This window comes from Manihot esculenta, chromosome 5 (assembly GCF_001659605.2).
Source record: "Manihot esculenta cultivar AM560-2 chromosome 5, M.esculenta_v8, whole genome shotgun sequence".
Classification (NCBI taxonomy): Eukaryota; Viridiplantae; Streptophyta; class Magnoliopsida; order Malpighiales; family Euphorbiaceae; genus Manihot; species Manihot esculenta.
Window position 1 is genome coordinate 18,371,056 of NC_035165.2, and position 21,700 is coordinate 18,392,755.

Genomic DNA, 21,700 nt, shown 5'->3' on the forward strand with positions numbered 1-21,700 from the left:
AGAATGGCTATTCTACTTGCCACCCGGATCCATCACATCATGGGCTGATATGGTAAGAGCATTCTTGAGAAAATTCTTTCCAACCTCAAAAGCCATAAGCATCCGTCGAGAAATAAGTGGCATAAAGCAAAAGCACTCTGAAGGCTTGTATGAGTATTGGGAAAGGTTCAAAAAGTTGTGTACAAGCTGCCCTCGGCATGATATTTCTGACCAATCTCTCATTGAGTACTTCTATGGAGGTTTGCTACCCTCAGAGAGAAAATTTATTGACGCAGCATGTGGAGGAACAATTGAAAAAAAAATCACCTCGAGAGATAAGGGACTTAATTTCCTTCATGGCTGCAGCTTCTCAACAATTTGGAGACCAAGAGCTGCCAACAAGGAATGTAAATGAGGTGAGTAATTCCATTTTATCATCCCAACTTTCTGAACTCACCAATGCTGTCCGTAGCCTTTTTGTGAGTCAAACCCAACAAGTCCAGCAGATTCAGCAGCCTAAGCCATGTGGAATATGTGCCAACAACCACCCAACTGATCTATGTCCTTCCCTTCAAGAGGAGGACCAGCAAGTCAATGCTGTTGGGGGTTTCAATGGGCAAAGAAGGTATGATCCCTATGCAAATACTTATAATCCAGGTTGGAGGGACCATCCAAATTTTAGCTATGCAAGGGGAAATCAATATCCAAGCTATCAGCAAAGGAATCAAGCTCAAGCTGCACCTCAGAACTCCAAAGTACCTCTTGAAGAGATTGTGCAAAATTTAGCAAATACTGTGCAAAGTCTTGAGAAACAGGTGAGTCAAATGGCCTCCTCAATGAGCAAATTGAGTCTCAAGGGAAGCTACCCTCCCAAACTGAGATAAATCCAAGACAAAATGTTAGTGCCATCACATTGATGAGTGGAAAGGAGTTGCAAGACAGTAGGTCTGAAAACTTGCAAAAACAGGCCATGGAGGAAAATCTACCAGAAAGTGATCAGGGCAGTTTCTGCGATCGATCTGCCCAAATCACCTGCGGTAATCTGCCCCAATCGCTAGAGAAGGCAGAACTTGATCTGCCCAAAACAATAGATGAGGCAGATTCCAGTCAGAAGCAGAAACAGCCACCAGCAGAAAAATTCAAGGTACCTCCTCCCTTCCCCAAAAGATTTGCAAGGTCTCAAAAAGAAAAAGAGGAGAAAGAAATACTTGAGACTTTTCGCAAGGTGGAAATCAACATTCCCCTACTTGATGCTGTAAAGCAAATTCCAAGGTATGCCAAGTTTCTCAAAGAGCTATGCACCAACCGAAGGAAACTTGCTGAACGTGAAAAGGTGAGTGTGGGGGAGTGTGTCTCAGCTGTTATTCAAAGAAAACTTCCAGTCGAATGCAAGGATAGAGGGATGTTCGTTGTTTCATGCAAGATAGGCAACGTGAGGATAAAGAAAGCCATGTGTGACCTTGGAGCTTCAATCAATGTCATGCCCCTTTCCATTTTTAACTTGTTGAATGCAGGTACACTCAAGGGCACCAGCATTGTGATCCAATTGGCTGATCGATCCATCGTCCATCCCAAGGGAGTGCTAGAAGATGTGTTGGTACAAGTTGACCAACTAGTCTTCCCAGCAGATTTTTATGTGATTGACATGGAGGAGGATAAGGGCAAAATCACCTCTGACATCCTACTTGGGAGACCATTCTTGAGCACAGCAAGAACCAAAATTGATGTGCATGATGGCACATTAACCATGGAGTTTGAAGGGGAGATTATCAAATTCAATGTTTATGAAGCTATGAAATTCCCTAAAGATGTTTCTCCTGTTTATGGCCTTGATGTCATTGATGACTTGAGCCAAGAAGTCTTTGATTTTGATCTAGAGGAAACACTCCATGCTGATTTGTGCAAATATGAAGAGATGCACAGAAACCGCTCAGAGACAGACCAGACAGTGATGTGGGCAGTTTCTGAGAGTGATCTGCCCAAATCACCCAGACAATCTGCCCAAATCAGTGAGCAGACATACATGACAGAAGGAGATTTGCCCAGATCACCAGATGATTTGCCCAAGTCAACAGGAAATCTGCCCCAATCAACCAGCAGACAGCAGGCTGAGACAAAGACAGAAAGTGCACCAGATCTGAAGCCCCTGCCAGATCACCTCAAATATGCCTACTTGGGGGCTGGAAATACACTTCCAGTAATTATTTTCAACCAGCTCAGCCAAGAAGAAGAGGAAAAGCTCATTGATGTGTTGAGGAAGCACAAGAAAGCAATTGGGTGGACCTTGGAGGACATAAAAGGCACCTCAAGACCATTCGGTGGAGGCTCAAGACAGGATGCAGCACATGGAAAGCATGTTGCAGCTGCTGGTTCAACACTTTCTGCCCACAGACCATGACAGCCAGTGATTTGGCTGGGTGATTTGCCCAAATCACCTGCTCAAATCACCCACATCCCAGGCAGTCCCTTTCCTTCTCCTTATTAATTTTTTCATATTTATGTTTAAACATTGAGGACAATGTTTGGGATAGGTGTGGGGGTATTTACTGCTAGGTTATATTTTTGCATTGTTTACATTATCTTTTTGCTTTCTTTTTTGTTTCATTTTGCATCTTTTTGCCCCATAAACACACACCAAAATTTTTTCTTCTTTCACACATTTTTTTTCACACACACACACAGAATTTTGACTTAGCTTTTGCCCTACTCAGCATAGATAACAAAGTTAAAAGAGCTTCCTATCTCATGACCCCATTGATTTTCCACCCCTTTAAGCCTAATTTGAATCATTCACAGTTTAATACCTTCACTTAGGGAGTTCTTTTCTTGAATTGAATCCTTAAACTTGTTGTGGTCAAGGGAAATAAAAATATAAATACATGCAAATAAAAAGTTGGTGTAGCCCCCTGAGAGCTGATTTGCCCAAACTATTATGAAAAGAAAAGAAAAAGAAAAACTAGCACAAAGCACAAATCATAAAAACTGTTCCAATGGCCAAATAAGCTATGAACAGAGCTAGTAGCCACTTGAACAAGTGACTGACTGAGTAACCGGGGGTGGGTATCACCAATATACACCTTCGCGTAAAAAGGTTAGTGACTTTTTCAAGCAAGAATAAAAAGTGCTGCTGAATAAAATAAAATAAAACACTCAAAGAAGGGCAAGTCACTCTTAGAGGTTGCATTGAGCTCATATAAAGAGAATAAGCATGATTAAATCAAAAACCTTTTTCTTGATCATGGTAGGTGAGGGGAAACAAGGAAAAGAAGAAACAACCTTGGTGCATGTACTCTATACTGTGATACTTCAATTTAGGAGTCTAGGGGGGCTGATTAAGTGGTACTTAGGCTCAAAAGAAAAAGGGGCTTGATTGACTAAGTTGTTTGTTGCTTGAGGACAAGCAAAAAGCTAGGTGTGGGGGTATTTGATCAAGCATAATTTAGCCACATTTTTATTATATTTATTACTGTTTATTTACACATTTTTCTAGCTTAATTTGTGTTTTTGTTATGTTTTTACAGAAAAGGAAGAAATTGGGAAGTTAGAGAAAAAGTGAAGAAAAAGCTGGAAAAGTGACTGGGTCGGAGTGATTTGGCCAAATCACTCGCAGAAACTGGCCAAATCACTCGCAGAGACAGAGACAGAAACTGGACTGAATCCCAGAAAGCGATTGGGGCAGATTGGGCAAGTGATTTGCCCAAATCACTCGCAGAAACTGCCCAAATCACCTTGACAGCAGAAGTTGACAGCAGAGCGAGAAAAGTGCAGAAATTAGAAATTCGAATTATCAGAAGTCCAAATCCAACTCAATCACTACCAACATAATTCCAGGAGCCACGAGACAATTTCTCACCTAAGGAATTCCTTTTACAATTAAAATCCACATCCAAAGAGGAATCAAAGACCAAGTCAAGAAGGGATTTCAAAACCCTAGATGGATGAGATTCTCCAACTATAAAAGAGCAACCTCCAAACCAGCAAAGGGAGATCTCTTTCAGCATCTGCCATCCTCAGAAATTCTCCAGCAACACAGCATAAACTTTCCTTCTTTCTTTTCTTCTTTATTTTTGTATTTTAGTCACCATGAGTGGCTAAATTCTTTATTTTCTAGTTGTAGTTGAGAATATTCAGATTTGTGATGAATTGGGAGGTTTAATACTCCATTGTTGAACCCTTGCTTGTTTCAATATTTATGCAATCTGATCTTTTCCATAATTATTACTTTGCTTTTAGAATCAATAAGGGCCCATTGCTTTTAAATTGCTTAAGTGATAAATTGTTTGAATGATTTAGATCCGTAATTGCTTAAATTGTTTGAACATAAATATAATCAGTTGCATAACCTAGCCTTGACCAAGCGGTTGGCAAGGATAGAATTGGGTTTCTCTAAGTCTTAATGCGATCAACGGTTGTTCGATGCTAAATGCCCCAAGGACGTTCCTTGGCAACTTGTTGATCAGTGTTTGATTAGCGAACATTTCCTAATAAAACTAGAACTAAGGAGGAATTTGGATCGTGAGAAGCGTCTTCCACAACCAAAACTGATTTATTGAAATCAAATAGGAGTCTTTAATAATCAATGATCAATTCTGAACAAATTGAATTAGACTCACACTTCAGCTAGAATCTCTTTCTCATTGATTTACCTTTTCAATTAAATTATTGTTCTCTTTTGCTTTTAGATTTTAACTCATCAAAACAAACCCCCCTCTTTTACTTATTCGTTATTACTTGCCTTAGTCATTATTAGGAAGATACTTGGTGTCAATTCCCTGTGGTTCGACCCTATTGCCACTATCTGCAAATTTATTTGTTGATTGATAATAGGTTATTTTTGACGGCTTCGACAACCGCTTATCAAAGTACTTCATGTATATTAGTATTTTAAAAGTAATTATAAGCCAGCCCAAAATGAAAAGTATATCCCTCCTTTAATGTATTTTTGTATAAACTTTTTTATTCCTTGGGTATACCAGTGGTATTTCGATTTTCAATATATAACAGAATTAAATATTTCAGTGATAGTAAAAAAGCTCAAAATAAAATGGTGGGGATCATTCAGAAACTCTACCACGGAAGAAGTTGTAAAAAATTGGATAATCAAGAGAGCTACTGGTAAATTAACATTGCAAGGAGAACCCTCATTTGGTGCCCAGAAAGCCCAATGTTAGGTCTTGTTAGCAATAGCTAAAGCTCCCGAAAAATATAAAATGATTTGTCAGGAAATGTTCAATCATATTGCTTAAGGAAAATCCGTAAAAAATGAAGAGATAAAGCAAACTTCCAGTAAAGAATCTTCAAAGAAATCCTCTGGTAAAAAAGCATCAAAGTAGGCACTCAGCAAAAGAAAAAAACAGTCCAGTTTGGAAACAAAGTCGACAAACTCATCCAGCAGGTCATCCTCTAGTAAAAATCTGACATCTTCATACTGTGACAGCAATGAAGACGACTGCTATGGAGTTCTTCAATCGGTAAAAATTAAAAGTAAAACAGGCAAACGAAAAGATAAATAGAAAGCAAAAGTAAAAAAGGAAAAGAAAGAAAAGCTGAAGAAGAAAGGCAAGAAAAAGAAGGACACCTCATCTTCGTCCTCATCATCAGAGTCAGAGTAAAGACAGAAATAGTAAAAAGGAGCAGAAGTGGCACATAAAGTATTCATCAACAGTAAAAAGGAGCAGAAGTGGCAAACAAACTATTCATCTACAGTAAAAAGAAACAGACAGATTACTATTCATGAACAGTAAAAGACGTGTGAAGAAACAGTAAACCCGTGAAGAAATAGTTCGAATTTTTTCTATAAAAGGGAGCCTCTCCCCTTGTGAAGGCGCAGATCTATATACACTCCAACAAACTCTCTCTCCATATTTTCTCTATCTTCACACTTCCTCTGTAAATCAATTATCTTTCACTTATATTTTCTCAGAACTTCTGTAAAAGGTTTCAAGTTTTGTATAAAGTAAGTTATTTCAGTAAATCATTTATTTTGTTTATATTTTATTACTTTGTAAGTCCGTGTTGACGGCACCTTTCTCTTTTTCCTCCACACTCTAACTTAATTCTGGGGATCCCAGGTTAAGGTTGCAGGAACCCTAACAATATAAATTAAAACTTGTTGTTTGCTTAAGTATGCTCTGTGGATGCAGCTTAGCCTGATCTTCCACATCAGAAAGACTGTTTGTTTATTTGTTGAATTTATTGTTTATTTGTTAATTTTATTTATAAATTATATAGCATAAAGGCTAATGACCCTGAGAGGCTAGAAATATTACTCATTCCATTAAGGCCAATGACATGTTGAGGCTAGAGTATTATTTCTCATGTTAAATTTATTTTATTTCCTTATATTATAACTCTGAATCTCTATTATTGTATGCTCCTGTGTGTTTGTTGGTATCAGAGCCATAGGTTTATTTGCATAAGAAAGAATCCATATTTGAAAATTTTGAAAGAAGTATGTTTTGGGTATGCCAACTGAACCCATTTTAGCCATTGTGGTAGGCGTCATAGGGTATAACAAGCAGTGACCGCGACATAATTCAAGATTTTTAAAATAGATCCTTTTTTGTGTAAATCAGCAAGTACGGTTAAATCAGATGATTCAGAGTCCTCAGAAATTAAAAGGGTAATAAATAAAAATGAATTAATATTAGAAGATTTTGTTAAAGCCATAGATGAATGAGAAATCCCTAAGGTAGATAAGGAACAGATTTATAAAATTTCAAAGTTAAATATTTTTAAAACAGATTATGTTATAAAAACAGAAGAAAGAGATTTTCAGTTAAGTAAACCTTTTAAGAAAATAACTCTTTTATCATTAAAAACATTAAGTCATCATAGAAGTAAAAAGTATAAGTATATTCATATAGGATTAATTCAAGTAGGAATAAAACCTTTAACTCGAGAAGGATTAAATACTAGTATTTTAGCAGTAGTTAGAGATGCAAAATTTTTAAATTTTAATGATTCTTTATTAGGATCTATTGAGACTAGTTTAAGTGAAAGACCAATATCTTTTGAAATTTATCCAGATATGACAATCTCTTTAAATGATTTAAATATTTTAGATAGTATAGTTTTAAAAATATAAACCCATAATTATAAAATGAAGCAAGGATCTATCCCGATAGCATTAACATATAAAATTCATTATAAAGCTATGAATTCAGCATTTGGGACTAAATATAAATTACAGCCTAAGAAAGGAGAAACAAGATTTTTATAGACATATTTGACTAAAAAAAATACAGTGATTCCTAAGACCATTCAGTAGAAGGATATAGCATTACCAAATGAGTGGAGTTTAGAAGGTATAGTACCTCCACCAGAATAAGAAAAGGTAAAACCAAATACAAATTTGAGTAAGATAGAGCAGTTTGAAGATGGTAAAGTCTCATTAAAGTTTAATAGAAGTGCAAGTAGTAGATATACAGGATCATCATTGTAACATCCTCTGGGCCCACACCAGTCAATATTGTCCGCTTTGGGTCAAGGGATTGAAACCCTGTCTTCCCTCACGGTTTTTTTTCCGGATCAAGGGATTTACTATCCTGTCTTCCCAAAACGCGTCCACTGGGGTCTTCTGGGCATAGGCTTATAAGGCCCTCTCCCTTTCAACCTCTTTCCGATGTGGGATACCTTTGATCCACCTGCATAGGGTTCCTTCCCTCGATACAGGCCTGAGCGTCCTCGCTCAGCACACCGTACTCATAAGGCCCAAGCTCTGATACCAATTGTAACGATCCGGAAACCGGATCGCTACCGGCGCTAGGATTCAGATCAACTTAAGGTCGCCGGAACCCGTAGCAAGCCTACTATGCATCTTGTGTATCTGATAAAATCCCATACATGATCATACATTTTCATAAAAATGTTAAACTTTTCATGTACCAAACTCGACCTGTACATGCATCATAACTGTATACATAAAAACCACATACTAGAGCCCTCATCAAATGCTCCAGTAGGGTTCAGTAGTAACAGAAGATATAGGAAGACTATCAAATATACCATCAATAACATATGCAACCTATAGGGAAGATGAACCTAAACATGTAATTCAGACTATAGTAAAACCCAGGTTTTCAATATCAGATATTCCTGATAGACACCTTAAAATAAAAGGTGTAGATTATAGTTCATCAGTCCCCCAAGCAGTATATAATCCGGTAGAAAATTATTTAAATCAGCAGGTTGAGATAGCACCTTCATCACCATCATCACCATCAACATCTGCTATAACAGAAAATATAAATAATATAAATAGGGAATTGAATGTTCTTAGTAAGGAAAAGATTGAAAAGAAATTTCTAAAAGAAATAACTAAGACGAAAAATTTAAGAAAATTAAATAAAATTGTTAAAGAAAACAATTTTGAAAAATTAAAAGAGGAATATTTTGAATATGTTAGTAAAATAGGAAAAATAAAATTTTTTGAGTAGTTTGAGTTAAGAAAGACAAAAAGTATAAATCAAATATCTGTAAGAGATAAAATACCAAATAGAAGATATAAAGCAATTTGAAATAAATCCTATATCACATAGAGAAATAGTAAGTAGAGCACTGGATCTAGGATTATTAGATAAACCAAATAATACTTCTCAGTTTAAGTATAATGCTTCAACAGTTTATGAATGGAATATAGATGGATTGTTTGAATATAATATTTTAAGTTTATTACAACAGATGACTATGGCAGCTAATGCGTATGAAACCCAGTCTTTTGCTTTAGATAGGGCGATAGCTTAAATAATTATAGTAGGTTTTACAGGACAATTAAAAGGATGGTGGGATTACCACTTAACGGATATACAACAACTAGAAATTTTAAACTCAGTCCAAGTAAATAGTGAAGGTGAACCCATATATAATAAATTGGGAGAAACTATCCAGGATGCGGTATCCACATTAATTTTAATAATTTCTTTACATTTTATAGGAGACCTATCGCACTTAAAGGATAAAAATTCTGAACTATTAAGTAATTTAAAATGTAAAAAATTAAGTGATTTTCAATATTATAAGACTACATTTTTAACTAGATTAATGTTAAGAGAGGACTCAAATCAGGATTTTTGGAAAGAAAAGTTTCTAGCAGGACTTCCTTATTTCTTAGGAGAGAAAGTTAGGAATAATATAAAACATCATTTTGGAATCCCAATACCTTATAATAAATTAAAATATAAGATGCATAAGACTAAACAGGAATTAGGATCTTTTTGTAAGCAGTTTGATTATGGAATAGCCCAGAATAAAAATTGTAATGGTCAGTGCTTTAAATCTAAACCAAGAAAATATTATAAGAGATATCAGAATTATAAGAAAAAATATATAGAAAAACCCAGTAAAGAAGAATATTATAGAAAGAAAAGTTATAAACCTTATAAAAAATATAGGAAGAAAGCCCCAATTAATAAAGTTCATAATAAAAAATAATTTCAAGATTTAACTTGTTATAATTGTGGAAAGAAAGGACATGTATCTAAATTTTGTAGGTTTAATAAAAAATTAAATGAATTAGGTTTAGAAGAAGAAGTGGTAAATAAAATTCAAGAATTATAGATTCAGAATCTTCAGAATTAGAAATAAAGAGAGTTAGAATCAGATAGATTAGTTAGGAACTATTTCGTCAGAAAAATCAGTAAATGTTTTGACAAAGGATCAAAGTTCATTATTAGAATTAATAAATAATATAGAGGATAATACTACTAAAGAGAAATTTCTTAAAAAATTAATCAAAAGTTTTGATGAAGCATAAGAAGTTAAAAATACTATTCCTAAAATAGAGAAACAAACTTATGATTTAACTAAAATATTAGGTAAAAATAAAAAACCTAAAGAAACAGTATTTATAGACAATTTGCAAAAAGAAATAAGGATAATAAAGACTGAAGTAAAAGACTTAAAGCATCAGCTTCAGAAGAATTCAAAAAGGATAAAATTTTTAAAAGAACAATTAATTTCTGAATCATCCTCCTCATCAAAAGAAGCAGAAGAGGAAGGAAATGAACATAGTAAAATAAGTCAATTAGAAAGTGAAGAAGTAGATAATAATTTTATACTATTACTACAAAAAATAACTTCTAAAAAATATTTAGTAAAATTAACAATTAAGTTATCAGAAGATTTTAAAATAGATACTATAGCATTGTTTGATACAGGAGCAGATTTAAATTGCATAAAGTCAAGTTTGGTACCTAAGAGATTTTGGCAGGAAACTAAAGAAAAATTAAAAACGGCGAATAAGACTAATTTAAATATTCTAGGAAAGACAAAGGCAGTAATAGTAAATCAAGATTTAGAAATAAGGACTGTATTTTTATTATCTCAATAGATAAATCACATGGTAATATTAGGAACCTCGTTTATAAACCTAATAACACCTTATTCAGTAAAAGATGACTGTATAGAAATTAAAATGAAAAATAAAAAGGTTAAAATGGATTTTACAGAGAAACCTAAAACAAAAAATCTGAATTTAATAAAAGCACATTCCATTAGGATGATGGAAATAAATTCAATAATAAAATCTAGAACAGAGGATTTAAAAGATTTAAAGAATAATGTACATTTAACTAGGATTAAAAATCAATTAGGAAGTGAAATTATAAAGGCTAAAATAGAGAAATTAAAAAATTATATGGAAAAAGAATTATGTGCTGAGCACCCCAATGCTTTTTGGAATAAGAAACAACATATAGTAGACCTACCTTATGAATAAAAATTTTGATGAAAAAATAATTTCTACTAAGGCAAGACCAATTCAAATGAGTCTGAAATTAATTGAACATTGTAAAAAAGAAATCAAAGAATTAGAAGACAAGAAGTTAATAAGTAAATCTAGGAGCCCTTGGTCCTGTGCAGCCTTTTATGTTAATAAAAATGCAGAAATAGAAAGAGGAACACCTAGGTTAGTTATAAATTATAAACCATTAAATACAGCATTAAAATGGATTAGGTATCCTATCCCTAATAAAAGAGATCTTTTGAATAGATTATTTAATGCAAATATTTTTAGTAAGTTTGATATGAAGTCAGGATATTGGCAAATTCATATTCATTCTAAAGATAGATATAAACGGCATTTACAGTTCCCTTTGGGCAGTATGAGTGGAATATAATGCCTTTTGGATTAAAAAATGCATGCTCAGAATTTCAAAGAATAATGAATGATATTTTTAACCCTTATTCAAAATTTTGTATTGTTTATATAGATGATGTTTTAATATTTAGTCAAATTATTGAAAAGCATTTTAAACACCTAAAAACTTTTTGTATGGTCATAAAAAAGAATGGTCTAGCGTTAAGTAAAACTAAAATGAATTTATTTCAAACTAACGTTAGATTTTTAGGAAATTATATAGAGCAAGGAATTATTCAGCCTATAGAAAGAACAATAGTTTTTGGAGATAAATTTCCAAATGAGATAACTAATAAAATCCAGTTACAGAGATTTTTTGGATGTTTAAATTATGTTATTGATTTCTATTCAAACCTAAACAGAATAATAAAGCCTCTATATACACTCCAATAAACTCTCTCTGTATTTTCTCTATCATCACACTTCCTTTGTAAATCAATTCTCTTTCACTTATATTTTCTCAGAACTTCTGTAAAAGGTTTCAAGTTTTGTATAAAGTAAGTTATTTCTGTAAATCATTTATTTTGTTTATATTTTGTTACTTTGTAAGTCCGTTTTGACGGCACCTTTCTCTTCTTCCTCCACACTCTGACTTAATTCTGGGGATCCCAGGTTAAGGTTGCAGGAACCCTAACAATATAAATTAAAACTTGTTGTTTGCCTATGTATGCTATGTGGATACAGCTTAGCCTGATCTTCCACATCAGAAAAACTGTTTGTTTGTTTATTTGTTGAATTTATTGTTTATTTGTTTAATTTATTTATAAATTATTTCTTATTCTCGTATGAAGAGGCGAATGAAAACAATCTATTTTAATTATTTGTCTCAAACCGGCCTATTTTAAGCCCGTCATTTTCTATAGAGTAATAATGACTTATAAGCATAAATTTTAAAAATAAAATAATTTATTTATTTAAACATTACAAGATTTTATAAATTAAAAGAAAATAAAAATGTTTATTTTAGTATTTATAAGTTAATTTGACTAAATAAATTGATATATTACTCTTATTTAATTTAAAATTTTTTATATGTCTCATGTAATTTATTTTTTTAAATTTTTAATAAGATTTTAAATATTTATAAATTTTAAATAATTTATAAACAATTAGTGTTTTGATAAGTTGCAAATCTCATAGCTTTTTCCTTATTTAATTTCATAATTTTACTACGATTTTTATATAAATATTCAATTTTTACTTGAAATTTAATCTTAGACAGGTTTTTTGAGCGGAAGTTAAGAGAAGGAATGGAAAGAGGCTTAATTGAAGAATTCTTGGACCGTAAGGTTGTAACTTTGGCCAAATCTGTACCCCAAGATGACGAAAAGCTTCAGAAAGCGTCACGTCAGCAGATAACTTCAAGTTGGATCAAACACAATCAGATTAGGATAGGGATAAGATAGGAGTAGTAGAATAGGGGTGTAATCGAATCGAGCCAAGCCAAGTTTTGTAAAGCTCAGGCTCGTTTATTAAAAAATTTTATAAGTTAGAACTCTAGTTCAAGTTCGAGCTCGAGCTCGACTCAATCTCTAATATTGAGCTCGATCTCGACTCAAAAATTAAATACTACGTTTAAACTAATAACGAGTCTAATTGAAACTCGAAGTCGAAAACTTGATTAAAAGTTCGTTAATAAAACTTAATTAATTTAAATTTTTAAATATTAAAATTTTAAACTAAAAGATCAAAAGACACTTTAATAAAATTAAATATAATTTAATTAAAGTCTACTATAATCAAATCCTTAATTTAAAATACAATAGAAATTGAAATCTTTATTTATAGAGAAGTTTTACCCTCCATCTCTATAAGTTTTCGATATAAAATAGGGGATATTATTTCAGTAATCTTGAATACCTCATAAATAAAATAACGCGTAGTGATTTTACCTCATAGGTAAAATTTAATCGACAATAAATGATTAAATTTTTTTTATTATTTAGATTTTAATATTTAAATCTTTTATTTTTTTATTATTTAGGTTTTAATATTTATTTATTTATTTATTTATAATGTCAAATAATATTTATTATTCAAATACTAATTATAAACTTTTAGTTAATTATATAAAATATATTTAATATAAAATTAATCATATAATATTAAATTTAATAATTATTTATTTAAATATTTATATTACATGAAAAATTAATTGAAATATATAGAATAAATATGTAAATTTATATATAAATAATTTATACAGGTGAGAGAAAGAGTGATTTTTTTTTAAATTACATAATTTTAATTAAATCTATATAATTTTATTGTTAATATCAATAGACATTTTTATATAAAATTTATTAATATATTATTATTAATTATTCATATATTATTATTTTATTATTCATATATTATTATTTATTTTTATTTAAATATATAATTTATATTAAATTATTTTATTATATAAAAAATACTATATATATAATATAAATATAAAATATTACATTTAATATAAATATAATCAGTTTAAATTATATTATTATACACATACATTATACTCAAATTTTATCAATAGAATCATATTGATTTATATTTAAATTATATAAAAATTTTAATTTATAAAATTAAGCGAATAATATTAAATAAGAAAATAATTAATGTTTATAATAGTAACAATAGTTTATTAAGAGATTTAATAATTTAAAAAGAGTATCTATCCATATAGTGAAAAATAAATATATAAATTAATAATATAGTTATATAATTAAGGGATAGAAATATAAAAATTAACAATATATATGGTAAATAGATTAAGTGGCAAGGGGTGTAATCGAATTAAGCCGAGTCTTTTAACTATCTGTTCCACAAGCATCTTAACGAGTTCGTTCATGAGCCTCTTAACGAGCCCATTCACGAGCCCCTTAATGAGTCCGTTCACGAGCCTTTTAACGAACACATTCACGAGCCACTTAACGAGCCCGTTCACGAGTCTTAACGAGCCGAATACTACGGAGCTCAAGTTTGGCTCGTTTAATAAACGAGCCTAAAAATTAAGTTCGAGCTCGGCTCGTTTAGAAATCGAATCGAGCCTGATCGAGCCGAGCCCAATCGAGCCAAGCCCGATCGAGTCGAGCCTCGAATAGATCACGAATAGTTTGGTTCGCTTATATCCCTATAGTAGAGTTTATTTTAAATTATTAAATTTTATCTTTTTGTACCTATATAAAGGCTCCTAAAATTAAAACTACGCATATATTTTCTCCTCTCCCCTTCCTCCTCTCTTGGTGCCGCCGCCCCTCTCTCTCTTCTTCTCCATCTTCTTTTCTTTTCTTCTTTTCTCCTTCTTTTCTTTAGTTTTGCAATTTTATTATGATTCTTAGATGCTAAACAATTATTTTCAGTTAAAGGTTAATTTAAATTGATGTTTTATTCAAGTTGTGAGGTTATGTGCTTCAATTCTTTTAATCTTATTTCTATTTTCTGTTACCTTCATTGTTGTTTTCTTCAAAATTTAAGAGGCCCATTGAATCTCTTGAGCCATGAGGCACTAGAACGTGAGTTAAAAATGCTTCCAACTCATTTGAAATATGCATTTTTGAGAAGTAATAACACACTTCCAATCATAATCTCCTCTAAGTTGAATCTCCTCTAAGTTGAATCTTATAAAAGCAATGAAGTTAATTTGGATGCTAAATGAATACGAAGATGGAAGTAGATAAAGCTTAACGTGCCACTAGAATAATAAACAAGGGTGCTGCTTGGGAGGCAATCCAAGGTTACAGGCTTACCCAAGCTTGTAGAGTCATAAGTAAGTTTTCCTTTTAATTTTTCAGTTTTTAATTTATTTTTTATGTTTGGAGCAGATTGGACCTTCTAGGCAATTCAAGAATTTAAGGAATCTTTTTGGAGGTAAGTTGTTATTTTTAAAATTGCTTCCAAAGAAAGGTAAGTGTTGTTCTACTTGATCTTATTTTTCTATATTTATTATTTAATAAAAAATAAAAAAAAATAAAAATATATATATATAAAAGAAAAAATATATAAACCTAATTCTTTCTCTCTCCTATCATCTTCATCTTTTATAATTTTTCAAATCTATAGGATGACTCGCGAGACCCACGCTGTAGATGCTTCAATCGGGAGCCAGCGCTCGTAGTGTCATCACCGAACCACGCCGGGGGCACCATCGAACGCGGCAACCGCACAATGCGCAGCGGGCGAAGCTTCCTCATCGGATGCAGCTTCAGCACAAGCTTCTTCGCCGGTCACGAGGACCGTGCAACCTTCATCACCGGATGCAACGCCTCATCCGTTGATCGCACTGTCTTCCCTGCCGATTGCCTCACCAGCCACACCTTCTTCGCCAATCGCGTGTCCAGCCTTACCGGTCGCAACTTCTTCCGCATCCGCCTCCACCGCCATCAGCTTCCTCACCGATCACAGCCACACACCAGACTTGTTAACAAATGAAAGGTAAGACTCCTGTCTATGACTTAATGAGTGATGATGATCAGGAAGAATGGGAGGTGAAATCAGAGATTCTAAAGCAACTCCAAGATAGAACATGCATCACATTAATACTAAATTGGATGCCATTCTCTCTCACTTGAGGTTGTCCATACCCCAACCACCTCCAGCTTCAGTTCTATGCAACTTACTTATCAGGGTAGTTTACTTTGACTTATTTTTATTTTATTTTATGAAATTCTCCTATTTGATTGAATTTTTTCTACATTGAGGACAATGTGAGAAGTAAGTGTGGGGAGAGATATGGCTGGAATAGAAATATAAGTGTTTTTGTGATTGATGAGGCTGATTGATTCTGGATATAATTTTGCTGTGTGTGTGTTCTGAAAATTTTTTTTCTTTCGAAAATTTTTAATTCTTCTTTGTATTTTTGTTGTTTGAGATAGAGGCTTGCCCAAACCTATAAACACTTAGATCTGTTTTTATGATTCTCAGTAGTTTATCAGTACTTGCATTTGCTAAATTGTTTCTTAGATTTATTTTTTTTATGATTTTCAGTATTAATATCATTTTATTAAAAAAATAAAAAAATAAAAATTTTTATGATTTTCAGTATTAGCAATTTATCACCACTATTGGACCGTTTAAAAACTCGCCCCATGCCTTTTAATTAGGTAACCATGAGTGGAGCTAGTAGTCACCTGAGCTCAATAACCTAGGGCAAGTGGCTCGTAACCATTTGTTTCACGTTCCCTCCATCGGTTTCAGGCAAGATATAGTAGGAGTGAAAAAATAATCCCCCAAGTCTTTAAATTTTATTAGTCTAGTCAAGAGTTATGAAGATTCTATTATTTCAAAAGGGTAGTTTAATATTATATGGCATTCTAATATTTTATGTGCTTGAAATTAAATTGAGTATCAACTTTATGTCTTGAGACACACACTTTAAAAATGAAACTTATTGAAGTAAATTTTGGTGAAATTAAGCTATTTCTACTATCATCCTATTGGATGACAATTTGGTTTTTTGTTTTGAACAAATTAAATTTCAAAATGGTTGAGGATAGGGTTGTGTTTTATTGTTTCATTTTAATTTATGTGCTTGAGGACAAGTAAAAGTGCAAGTGTGGAGGAATCTGATGAGTTGCAAAACTAATAACTTTTTCCTTATTTAATTCCATAATTTTGCTATGATTTTGTTATAAATATTTAATTTTTACTTGGAGTTTAATTTTAGACAGATTTTTTGAGTGGAAGTTGAGGAAATGAACAAAGAAAAGGCTAAATTGAAGAATTCTTGGACTGGAAGACCCAAGGCGATAGAAAGTTTTAGAAAGCGCCACTTCAGCAGATTTTGTCACATAAAAAAGGATAAGATAAGTTTCAAGTTGGATCAAACACAATAGGGATAAGATAGGAGTAATAGAATTTATTTTAAATTATTAAATTTTATCTTTTTGTGCGCTTCTAGAATTAAACCCACACATATATTTCCTCCTCTTCCCTTCCACATTTCTTGGTGTCATGGCCCCTCTCTCTCTTCTTCTCCATCTTCTTCTTTTCTCCTTCTTTTCTTTAGTTTTGCAATTTTATTATGACTCTTAAAGACTAAATAATTATTTTAAGTTGAATGTTAATTTAAATAGAGGTTTTATTCAAATTGTGAGGTTATGTATTTCAATGTTTTCATCTTATTTTTATTTTCTGTTAATTTTTGAATTCGAGAAACACTACTTCCATTGTTATTTTCTTGAGAATTCAAGGGGTCCATTGAATCTCTTGGGAAGACAACATATTGCTAATTAATCCAATCAAATCTGTAATTGTGTAATTGGATTAATAATAAGTATCAATTAACATATTAGTTTATATTAAGGAATCAGTAGATTTGATTTAAATAAAACGCGTGTTTTTATTGAAAAAGTTTGAATTATTCTCTCTTAATGCAGTTGACTAATTAAATCTGCACGCGTGTTGATGTCATTAGTTAACTAGGAATTAAATCTACACACGTGTTGATGTCATTAGGTAACCAAACAATAAATAATAAAATAAATTAATTTTTTTAATTAATGATCAGCGGCAAAATATCTCAATTTGATTATTTTCGGCTAAAATTTTTAATTATTTATTTATTTTTCAATTTTCAATTGCATTATTTATTAATTTTATTTTAAGTTTATTTTTAATTTTGGCATGACAAGCAAAAAATCAATTTTATCAAAAACTCTCTTCTAGTCACTTTTTGTATGATACCACTTTTCTATTTCAACTAGTCATCTAAATTAAACAAAGTTAAGATCCTATCTGAAAAAAAGAGAAGTAAATCTTAAATTGATGGATTTAACATCCGTCATGTTTATATATTAATTTTCATAAGCCAAATAATCTATAAGGATAAGATAGATACTATATTTTCTCTTCCTACTCCCATTCTAATTTATTATCAAAAGAATATGAAAATAAGAGATAATAAATTTTAATAAAAGAGAAATAAACTTTTTTAGATTTGATCTGAATCCATAAATATCAGTTTGATAAAATTCAAATTCTCAATCCAACCAACAAAAGACAATTTACAATGTGCTAATATTGTTTTTTGATCTGTAAATAAGAAATGCACAAAAAATATATAATAACATAAATAGAATAAAGATAATTTATTATCTATACAAATAGAATAAAGAAAACTAAAATAAAAAACCTATTAGTATCAATTATCAACATAGAAACCCAACAACGATGATCTGGACTTAAATCCAAAGTCAAAGGTAATTCTACCACATGCATTATGGGCAAAATACCCAAAAGTAATAAACTTATATTACTTATACTGTGGACTTGAAATTGATATTCTTCTATAGAGATGAATTAGTAATAAGCAAATTTTCAAAATAAAAAATGAGATGACGATGAGTTTTAGATTTTATAATCGACCATGTTTAATATCTTGCTTAGCAAAGTTTCAACGAGGAGGGGTAATTTTGCTTCAAGAACCTGTAATGAGAAAAGAGCAATTTTGTTTCTGTTTCAAGTAATCAAATTAAATTGATTTATTTGAAATTTAAAAGTAATCAAATTAAATTGATTTATTACGGTCGATTTGATTATATTTTGATTTTTATTAAAAGTAATCAAATTAAATTGATTTATTTGAAATTTTTTAAAACTTTTAATTAAACTATATCTATTATCTAAATTATTATACATAATTTTTTAATTAGATTAAATTATTATTTATTTTATTTAATTATTTTAGATTTAATAATTCTCTTTATATTAATATGCTAATAAAAATAGAATAACTAAAAATAAATAAAAGTAAATAATAAAATATTTTTAAAAAAAATTTAAAGTGTCATGTAATTTTAAATAAATTAATCTATCAAATAACATATAAAAGTAAGGGATAAAATAGGTTTAAATTAATTTATATGTTGCTTTACATAAATGTGCACAAATACTTTCTTATTTTAATATATATATATATATAGAAAGTTGAAAATAAAATATATAATATAAAAGAAATGAAAAATATATTACACTAATAAAAAATAAAATAATAAAAATGAATAAAAGGATAAAAATATAAGAAGACAATGAAGAATGAGCTGCAATCATTATTCTTAGAATTTACTAAAATAATGTAGAGTTTTTAATAAATAAAATTAAATAATATAATATTTTTTAAAAAATAAATAATAAAATTTTTCACTATTTTGTATGGTGGTTAAAAACCAATCCCTGTAATTACACTTTGTTGCAATAAATTAAATTAGACAGATGTAAATAAAATAAATTTTAAAATGATAAAAAAAAATAGATATAGTACGTATAAATTTATTTAACTATTAAAATTAATTTTGAATTGAAAGGATATATAATTTTGAATAAATTATTTTTTAGGATGATAAATAAAAGTAACTTTATTTATAAACTAAATTATTAAAATTCATTATAAGTATTTAATTTAAATTTAAAATTTAATAATCATTTAATTAAAACAAAACTAAAAAATATCTATATTTTTATATTATTTTAAAGTGTATAAAATAAACCTCAATTTGATTAAATAAAAAAAGATAATTTAAAAAAAAATTTAAAATATACATGAATTATTTATATATATATATATATATACTATTTAGAAAAGGAATGAATTATTTAGTTTTTATAATGTGAGAAAATTTATTAGTTAATTTTTAAAAATGTATTAAAATTTTTATAATATTTAAAAAAGTCTAGTAATTAATTTTGTTATTAATTTTATTATTATATATTTTATTATTTAATTTTTATAATTTTAAAAAATTTATTAGTTAATTACTCATAATTTTAAAAATTTATTAATTAATTTTTTGGTATAAAAAATATTTTAGATTTTCTTTCAATATTTAACAAGTAAAACTAATAAAAAATTTTAACTTTAAATTATTTTTTTAATAAAATAATTAAGCAAGCAAATCAAGCTACATTATCATTTGCAATACTGCCATTAATTGGCTTTCTTGATATTTATTTGATTTTCTTGATATTTATTTGAGTCAATCTCGCACTTATTTGACAGACATTCCAGTAATAAATAATATTATAAAAAACCTCTACATTTTCTCATTAAAAATTAAATTATTTGATTACTCTATATTTTTAAGGGATTAATTTAATAATATTTTTAAACCAAAATAATATATCGGCCTATTTATTATATGTATTGGCAATTTATAATTTGTCAACTATTATGATCCAATTATATATTTATTTAGTAAAAAATAAAATTTAAAGTTAAAAAAAATTAAAAAATAATATTTATTTGATTAGATAATATGCAAGCAAATTAGTATCTATCTTAGATTAATTTCTAAAAATTATCTTGCATCTTTAAAGTAATTTAAAGGCCGTAATCATTGCATGCACCCTATCATTGTTTTGGAGACGTTGGTGTTTTACCTTCTATATTAATTCAACTCACCGTTTTTTCAACGCATTAGGAATTATAAGGAACAAAAAATATTATTATGACCATCTCAAGAAGTTAATGGTAAAGCCATTTTCAGATTAAGACATTTTCACCTCAAAATATTATTAAGTCATTTTAATGTAAATGATTTCAAGTTTTAAAAAAGAAAAAGTCAATTTTTACACTTTATGATACTTTATGATTTTTATTAAAATTTCTGTATATAAATTTATTAACCTATTTTATTTTTAAAATTAAAATTAAATAATAAAAAAATTATGTTTCAACAAATAAATGAAATGAGGAAAATATATTGCAGACAACTATCTTGAATATTTTGAAACTAAATCTTATCCTCCTTTGTTTACAAATACCTGATCATCCTAAGAAATTAAATTTGAGTTTTTCTTTGATTCTGATCCTTATTTCAGGAACAGGTGATCCTTCGGAGGAGATAATGACCCGTCAGCTCTTTGTCAGTGGACAAAATTTTAAGCCGGGAAAATCCTCCATTCTAATTTTTGCATGTCCATAGGAAAAAAAACCAACAATTCAGCACAAATAATCTTTTTAAAGGTTTAAAAATAAATTAAAATTAATAGAGTGATTTAAATAAACTTCATGAACTAAAAATAAACTAATAAAAAATAGTACCTAGTGGGATATGAATGTGCCTATAGCGTAGACTTAGATTCAAGAAAAAAGAAAGAACCTTTCAAAAAAGAAAAGAAATAAATACAATACCTACGAGTTATGAATTTTGCTTGGCAATAGAGGGACGTAAATGAAAAAACAAAATTCAAAATGACATAAAGAACAATAAATAAATACAGCATATGCCAGCTATAAATTTTATTTAGCAAGCCTGTGTTTTTAGTTGTAATAGATATTTCCTAGCATTGCGAATTCTTTCACTGGTTTGAGTGCCCTGATGCCTTCCCCTTCAATCTTTCTGATGTCAATTCAAGAAAGAAGAAAGGATAGCTTTAGTCATTGCAGGAGACTGATCGTTTCTTGGGATCTTTGACTGAGATACAAGGATATTCATTAATTTTTTTATGGCAATTCAAGAAAGAATAAAGATTAGCTTCAGTCATTTATAGTGGAGGAGATCGATTGTTTCTTGGGATCTTTGACAGAAACATTCAAGGCCTTTCATTATCTTTTATGGCTGTTCGAAAAGGGAAAAAAAAACCTTTCAAGAAAGAAAAGAATTC

General features: G+C 30.0%; 1 protein-coding gene across 1 annotated transcript in view; it reads right to left on the reverse strand.

Moving 5' to 3' along the window:
- The window catches only part of LOC122723694 (glycine-rich protein 1-like), a 72,895-nt gene that overhangs the window by 8,696 nt on the left and 42,499 nt on the right, over window positions 1-21,700 (reverse strand). The window lies entirely within an intron of this gene.